The sequence below is a fragment of the Elephantulus edwardii genome, unplaced genomic scaffold, assembly GCF_000299155.1.
Source record: "Elephantulus edwardii isolate Elephantulus edwardi_28Jun2011 unplaced genomic scaffold, EleEdw1.0 scaffold00310, whole genome shotgun sequence".
Taxonomy (NCBI): Eukaryota; Metazoa; Chordata; class Mammalia; order Macroscelidea; family Macroscelididae; genus Elephantulus; species Elephantulus edwardii.
Window position 1 is genome coordinate 491,373 of NW_006400060.1, and position 7,555 is coordinate 498,927.

General features: G+C 37.2%; 1 protein-coding gene and 1 pseudogene across 1 annotated transcript in view; both read left to right on the plus strand.

Moving 5' to 3' along the window:
* Positions 1 to 7,555, plus strand: part of SRPX2 (sushi-repeat containing protein, X-linked 2) — a 78,734-nt gene that overhangs the window by 43,753 nt on the left and 27,426 nt on the right. The window lies entirely within an intron of this gene.
* LOC102877644 lies at positions 2,990 to 4,160 on the plus strand (annotated as a pseudogene).

The window sequence follows — 7,555 nt, forward strand, 5'->3', positions numbered from 1 at the left end:
CTGGGGTAATCGGGATGGGTGTGTTAGAGGCAGTGCGGTTAGCGCAGGATAGAGCAGGGTTTAGGGCTGTTGTGCATAGGGTCGCTATGAGTCATAAACGACTCGACGGCACATAACAACAACAACAACAACAACAACAACATACACTAAATGATAGACCTACAAAGTATATAAAACAAATATTAACAAATCTGAAAAAAGAAATAGACAACACTACTATAGTGGTTGCAGAATCAATACACCACTCTCAAGAAAACATTGACCTTATATATATATATAAAAAAAAAGCTCTCATCAGAGATGCTGAAGAATTAAACCATACAATCAACCAACTCAGTTTCATAGATATTTATAGGCTAATGCACCCCCCCAAAAGCACAGTATAACTTCTTTTCCTGTGTGCATGAAATATTCTCCAGAATAGATCACATCTTGGGCCACAAGGCAAGAATCAATGAATTAAAAAACACAAAAATAATACAGTGAATCTTGTCAGATCACAATGCTACAACATTAAAAATTAATAACAAGAGGATAAAGAAGAAAAAAACCCCATACATTTGGAAGCTGAACAACACTTTGCTTGAAAATGAGGGGGTACTAGAAGAAATAACAAATAAAATTTAAAAGTTTCTTGAAAGAAATGACAATGAAAACACGACTTACCAAAACCTCTGGGAAACAGCCAAAGCTGTTTCAGAGGTCAATTATAACAATAAGCAAACACATCAAAAGGCAGGAAAAAAAATGATCATTGATTCTCTAACTCAACATTTCCAAAATATTGGATGGGGGGAAAAGCAAGAAAACCCAACACCCTCTAAAAAAACTGAAATTATAAAAATTAAGGCAGAAATAAATAAACTAAAAAAGAGAAAAACAATTGAAACCATCAATAAAACTAAGAGTTGGTTCTTTGAAAAGGTCAATAAACTAGCAAAACTAACAAAGAAAAACACAAATAATCTGAATTAATAATGAAATAGGCAACATCACAGCAGAACCAACTAAAATAAAAAAGACTAACAATGGAATATTATTAAAAAAGTATACTTAAATATTAAAACCTAGAGGAAATGGACAAATACTTACAAATTCACAACCAACCTAAACTGACACCATCCGAAATGAATTACCTAAACAGACCCATTACAAAGGAAGAAATTAAAAAGGTAATAAAACAGCTTCCAGAAAAAAAAATCTCTGGAACAGATGGTTTTACAAGTGAATTTTATAAAACTGAGAAGAACTGTCACCAATTCTACATAAACTATTTCAGAAAACAGAAAATGATGGAATTCTCGCAGACTCATTGTATGAAGCAAATATATTCTTGAAACGAACGCCAGGTAAAGAAACAACCAAAACAGAAAACTATAGGCCAATATCACTCATGAACATAATTTCAATAATACTGAATAAAATCCTGGACAATAGAATCCAACAATATATTTAATTAATTCACCGTGACCAAGTGGGATTCATAACTTGTATACCAGGATAAGAAAACATAAGAAAAACAATCAGTGTAATTCGTCATATTAACAAAGCAAAGAACAAGAACCACATGATCCTATCAATTGATGCAGAAAAGGCCTTTGACAAAATCCAACACCCTTTTCTGATTAAAACACTCAACAAAATAGGATCACAAGGGAATTTTTTCAACATAGTAAAAAGTATATATGCAAACCCAAGAGCCAACATTGTTTTCAGTGGAGAGACATTAAAGGCATTCTCCTTGAGAACAGGAACTAAGCAAGGATACCCACTATCACATCTCCTATTCAATTTGGTATTGGAAGACTTAGCAATAGCAATAAAGGAAGAGAAGGAAATAAGAGGTATCCAAATTAGGAAAGAGGAGGTAAAACTATGTCTATATGAAGATGATATAATAATATACTTAGAAAACCCTAAAGACTCAGCAAGAAAACTACTGAACATAGTTAACCAATTCAGCAAAGTGGCAGGATACAAGATCAACATACAAAAATCAATTGGATTTCTTTACAGTGACAGAGAAAATACAGAACTGGAGCTAAGAAAAACAATACCCTTCATGATAGATAATGACAAGATCAAGTTCTTGGGAGTAATTCTAACCAGAACACAAAGGATTGATTCAAAGAAAATGACAAAACATTACTACTAAAAACAAAAAGAGACCTGGAAAAGTGGAAGAATATCCCTTGCTTCTGGATAGGAAAACTCAATAATGTGAAAATGACAATACTATCATAGGCAATTTACCTTCAATACAGTCCCAATACAAATACCAATTCCATTCTTCAATGAGGTGGAGAAGGCACTCTCCAATTTCATTCAGAATGGAAAGAAAGCCTGAATAAGCAAAGCACTCCTTAAAAAGAGAAACAATGTAGAAGGCATCTCACTCCCTGATTTCAAATCCTACTACACTGTCATGGTGGTCAAGACAACATGTTACTGGTACAATGACAGACACATAGGTCAATGGAATAGAATAGAGATTCCAGAAATCAGCCCATCTACCTATGGTCAATTGATTTTGACAAAGATGAACTCATTCAAGTGGGAAAAGGACAGCATTTTAGCAAATGGTTCTCACAAAATTGGAAAACAATCTGTACAAAACTGAAGCAAGATCCACACCTCACTCCATACACAAAAACCAACTCAAAGTGGATCATGGACCTAGGACTAAAACCAAGGACTATAAACGTCATTAAAGAAAAGCTTGGAAGAACTCTAGAAGTCCTAATACACAACATAAACAGTCTTCCAAGCATCCTGAAAAATCTACAACCAGGAGAGGATAAAATAGATGAATAGGACCTTCTATTAATCAAATCCCTATGCACATCTAAAAATTCCAACATGGTAAAAAGGGAAGCCACTGACTGGGAAAAAATATTTGGTAATGACATGTCAGACAAGGTACTTGTATCTAGAGTTTATAAGATACTCAAGCAGAGGAAAGTTGTCAGCCGAGCACGTGCACCTTTGAATGGAGCTCGTCGCTGAGTGCTACGAACAGGTCCTTTTTGGTTTCTCTGTGCACAGAAAGCCTGAGACGAGCGGCGGCCTCGAGAAATGGACTGCTGTGGCTGACTTCACTCACCATGCCCACACTGCCTCCGTGTCAGCAGTGGCTGTAAACAGTCGTTTTGTTGTCACTGGAAGTAAAGATGAAACAATTTACATTTATGACATGAAGAAGAAGATAGAGCATGGGGCTCTAGTACATCACAGTGGTACAATAACTTGTCTGAAATTCTATGGCAACAAGCATTTACTCAGTGGAGCTGAAGATGGCCTAATCTGTGTCTGGGACACAAAGAAATGGGAATGCCTGAAGTCTATTAAAGCACACAAAGGACAAATGACCTTCCTCTTTATTCATCCATCTGGCAAGTTGGCCCTGTAAGTGGGTACAGATAAAACATTAAGAACATGGAATCTTGTGGATGGAAGGTCAGCATTCATAAAAAAATATAAAACAAAGTGCTCACATAGTTGAATGGTCTCCAAATGGTGAGAAATACATAGTAGTCACAATGAATAAAATAGACATCTACCAACTGAACACTGCGTCTATTAGTGGTGCTATCACAAATCAGAGAAGAATCTTGTCTGTAACGTTTCTTTCTGAGTCTGTCCTTGGAGTAGCAGGAGATGAAGAAGTCATACGGTTTTTTGACTGTGGTTCACTAATATGCCTCTGTGAATTTAAAGCTCGTGAAAACAGGGTGAAAGACACACTCACTTTTGAAATTCCAGACCATCACGTCATTGTTAGTGTGTCAAATGATGGTTTCCTCAAGATGTGGAAGCCTCACCAGGATAAGAAAGTTTCCCCATCTCTACTCTGTGAAGTAAATACTAAAGCCCGACTGACCTGCTTAGGAGTGTGGTTGGACAGAGTGACAGACACGAAGGAAAGTCTCCCTGCAGCTACAGAGCCTTCTGTTGTAAGTAAAGAGGAACAACCCCCAGTCAACCAGAAGAGACTTGGTAATGAAGTACAAGAAGAAGGAGGGCAGCCTAGACCTAAAGCAAAGAAATCTTGTTTAGCTGGACACCAAGGCCTGCAAAAGAAAGGAAATAGCCTAGTTTCACCCAAGAAGAGGAAAATGGCTAAAGCATTGGAAAAGAAGAGAAAAGAGAAGAAAATATAATGTACCAAATCCCAATTTTCTTCTAAGAGAAAGTGGGGGTTTTTTTTGGTTTTTTTGTTTGTTTTTTTTTTTTAGTAAGAGCAAGGCATTTCTTCTTTTGGAGAAAGTTTATGGCTTGAAAAATACCATTAGATGATTTCTTAAACAATGATAAAATTATTTTTGACAGACAATATTATGATCAGACATCATATATAAACTATTGTGTGATATATAATTTTTACTGTTATGCAAATAAATTTTTTTGTTTTTCTCAAAATAGAGGGGAATTCTTCAATTTTCCCCCCACTCCACCCCTCAAATACAGAGAATGGAAAACTGCTTAGCTTTGTCTTCTTTAGTCTTTATAGTGAATTTGTTATTGAAATTGTAATGCAAATTTTGGTACTGAAAGGGATAAAGATTTTTTAATACCAGAAAAAAAGATACTCAAGGAACACAAAAAGACCAATTGAATAATATTGAAAAATAACCCAATTGAAAAATGGGCACAGGATATGAACAAACACTTCACCAAAGAAAACATTCAGATGGCAAACACACACATGAAGATATGTTCAAAATTCCTAGCTCTGAGAGAGATGCAAATAAAAACAACTATGAGATGTCATCTCATGCCAGTAAGAATAGTAAAATTCAAGAGAGCAGCAAACATCAGACACTGGCAAGGTTGTGGAGAAACTGGAACCTTTATTCACTGTTGGTGGGAGTATAAAATGGTGCAACCGGTATGGAAGGCTGTATGAGGCTTTCTAAAAAAGTTACAAATAGAAATACCATTTGACCCAGCAACTGAGAATATACCCTAAAGAAACCAGAACTTCTCCCCACGCAGATATATGCACACCCATGTTTATTGTGGCTTTGTTCACAATAGCAAAGAGTTGGAAACAACCTAAGTGCCCATCAACGAACGAGTGGATATTCACACAATGGAATACTATGCTGCATAGAAAAGAAAGAAATCATGAAATACTATACAAAATGAATAACCCTGGAGGACATTATGCTGAGTGAAAAACCTCAGTCACAAGAGGACAAATATTGCATAGTACAACTATTATAAAATGGGACTTACACCAGTGTTGTGGGGAGACTGAGAAATAGGGTATAAATAAGGCATACTGCATTGAAACAGATGAGGGAGAGAACTGTTAAAAAGCAATATATGATTAGGTATTATTATCATGACAAGAGTCCAGAATGAAGGTTGCATAGTGGAGGTGATTCAGGGGTGGAGGAAGAATGCATAACAATGCAAGAATTTTTCTTTTACTTTTCAAAGAGAAGAGCGAACTGGGGGGGAGGGGTGGACAGGGAGAAAAACACAACAATGAGTGAATGGAAATCAAAAAAAGAAGAAAAAGAAGACGGAAAGAGTTTACAGAGTCATTGTACCAAAAGGAATTGGCAGACACAGAAGAATATCAAGAAACAATGTATGAACAAGAACCTGTGGTGATGAAGTAGGAAGTTCAAGCTACTCTGAAAGAACTGGGGGGGAAAAACCCCAAGGTCTCAGGAATTGATGGTATACCTATTGATATATTTCAACAAACTGATGCTGCCCAAGATGTGCTCACCAAGTTTTGCCAAGAAATCTGGAGGACAACCACTTGGCCAACTGACTGGAAGAGATCTATATTTGTTCCCATTCCAAAGAAAGATGATCTGACAGAGTGTGGAAATTATCTAACAATATCATTAATATTGCATGCAAGCAAGATTCTGCTTAAGATTAGCAAAAAATGACTGGGACAGCACATCAACAGAAGTGCTTGCTGCATTTAGAAGGGGTTGTGGTAATGAGGCTATTGTAGCTAATGTTAGATGGATCTTGGCTGAAAGCAGAGAGTACCAAATGCAAAGATGTTTGAATGCGTGGACCACAACACACTGTGGCTGACTCTGAGAGGAATGGGAATACCATAATACTTGATCATGCTTATGAGAAATCTACACTTGGACCAGGAGGCAGGAAACACCTGTTCAAAACTGGGAAGGGTGTATGCCAGCAATGTGTCCTATCTGTCTTCATGCCTTTTCAATCTGTATGCAGAACAGATTATCCGGGAGCCTGGGCTCCATGAGGAGAAGAGTGGCATCAGGATTGCAGGAAGACTCATCAACAATCCTTGTTATGCAGATGACACAACCCTTCTTGTTGAAACTGAGGAGGACCTGAAGCACTTGCTGCAGATCAAAGACTGCAGCCTTTAATATGGATTGAAGCTTAATACCAAGAAAACAAAGACTCTCACCGCTGGGCCAATTGGCAGCATCATGATGGATGGTGAAGAGACTGAGATTGTAAACAGCTTTAGTTTGCTTGGCTCCACAATCAACATCCTTGGCACCAGCAGCCAAGAAATTAAAATACATATTGTGTTCGGAAAATCTGTTGTCAGAGACCTCTCCAAGGTACTGAAGAGCAATGATGTCAGTCTGGAGTCTGAGGTGCACCTGTTAAAAGCCATGGTCATTGCAATCACTTGCTATACATCAGAGAGCTGGACAATGACTAGGGATGATAGAAGGCGAATTGACAACTTTGAGCTGTGGTGTTGGAGAAGAGTATTGAATATACCATGGACTGCTAAGAGAATGAACCGTTTCATCCGAGAGAGGGCTAAACCAGGCTGCTTCTTGGAGACAAGGATTCTGAAGTTTTTATGACATACTTTGGACATGTTGCAAAGAGGGACCAGTCCTCGTAGAGGAACATCATGCTTGGGGAGGTGGAGGGACAGTGCAGGAGAGGAAGACCCTAGATGAGATGGATTGATTCGTTAACTGTGGTAATGGGGGTAGGTATGTCAGAAACAATAAGATTGGCACAAGATAGAGCAGAGTTCAGAGCTTTTGTACATAGGGTCACTATGAGTCACAAGCGCCTCGACAGCACACAACAACAATAACAACAATAACATTCAATTTTCACGGTACCTCACTGAGGGGATAGGTTAAGAGTTTGTTTCATTTTATAAGTGGGAAAACTAAGGCAGTTTTTTGTTTTTGTGTATCATTAAGTTGGAACTGAACCAATGAGTCAAATCTAATCAGTTTTCATTCCTAGTTTTCCCCTCTGTTGACATTAGTGCTGTTTGCTGCCAGATTCTTCTTCTTTCCTTTGTATTGTATTGTTTTATTTTCCTCATTATAAAATAATTTGTGCTTTTGCTGATTATTTGTAAAATAAAGAAAATGCAAAGGGAAAAATATGAATGCACTACCCCAAAATAATTTCTGTTAACTTTTTAAATATTTTTCTTCAAACCTCGAGTTGCTATAATCAAGGATGCTTTCAGCAGAATGTTAAATGATCCAGGAAGTATTAAAAGAAGATGGAAAGAATATACTGAGTCACTGTATCGAAAGGAATTGGAAGACACAGA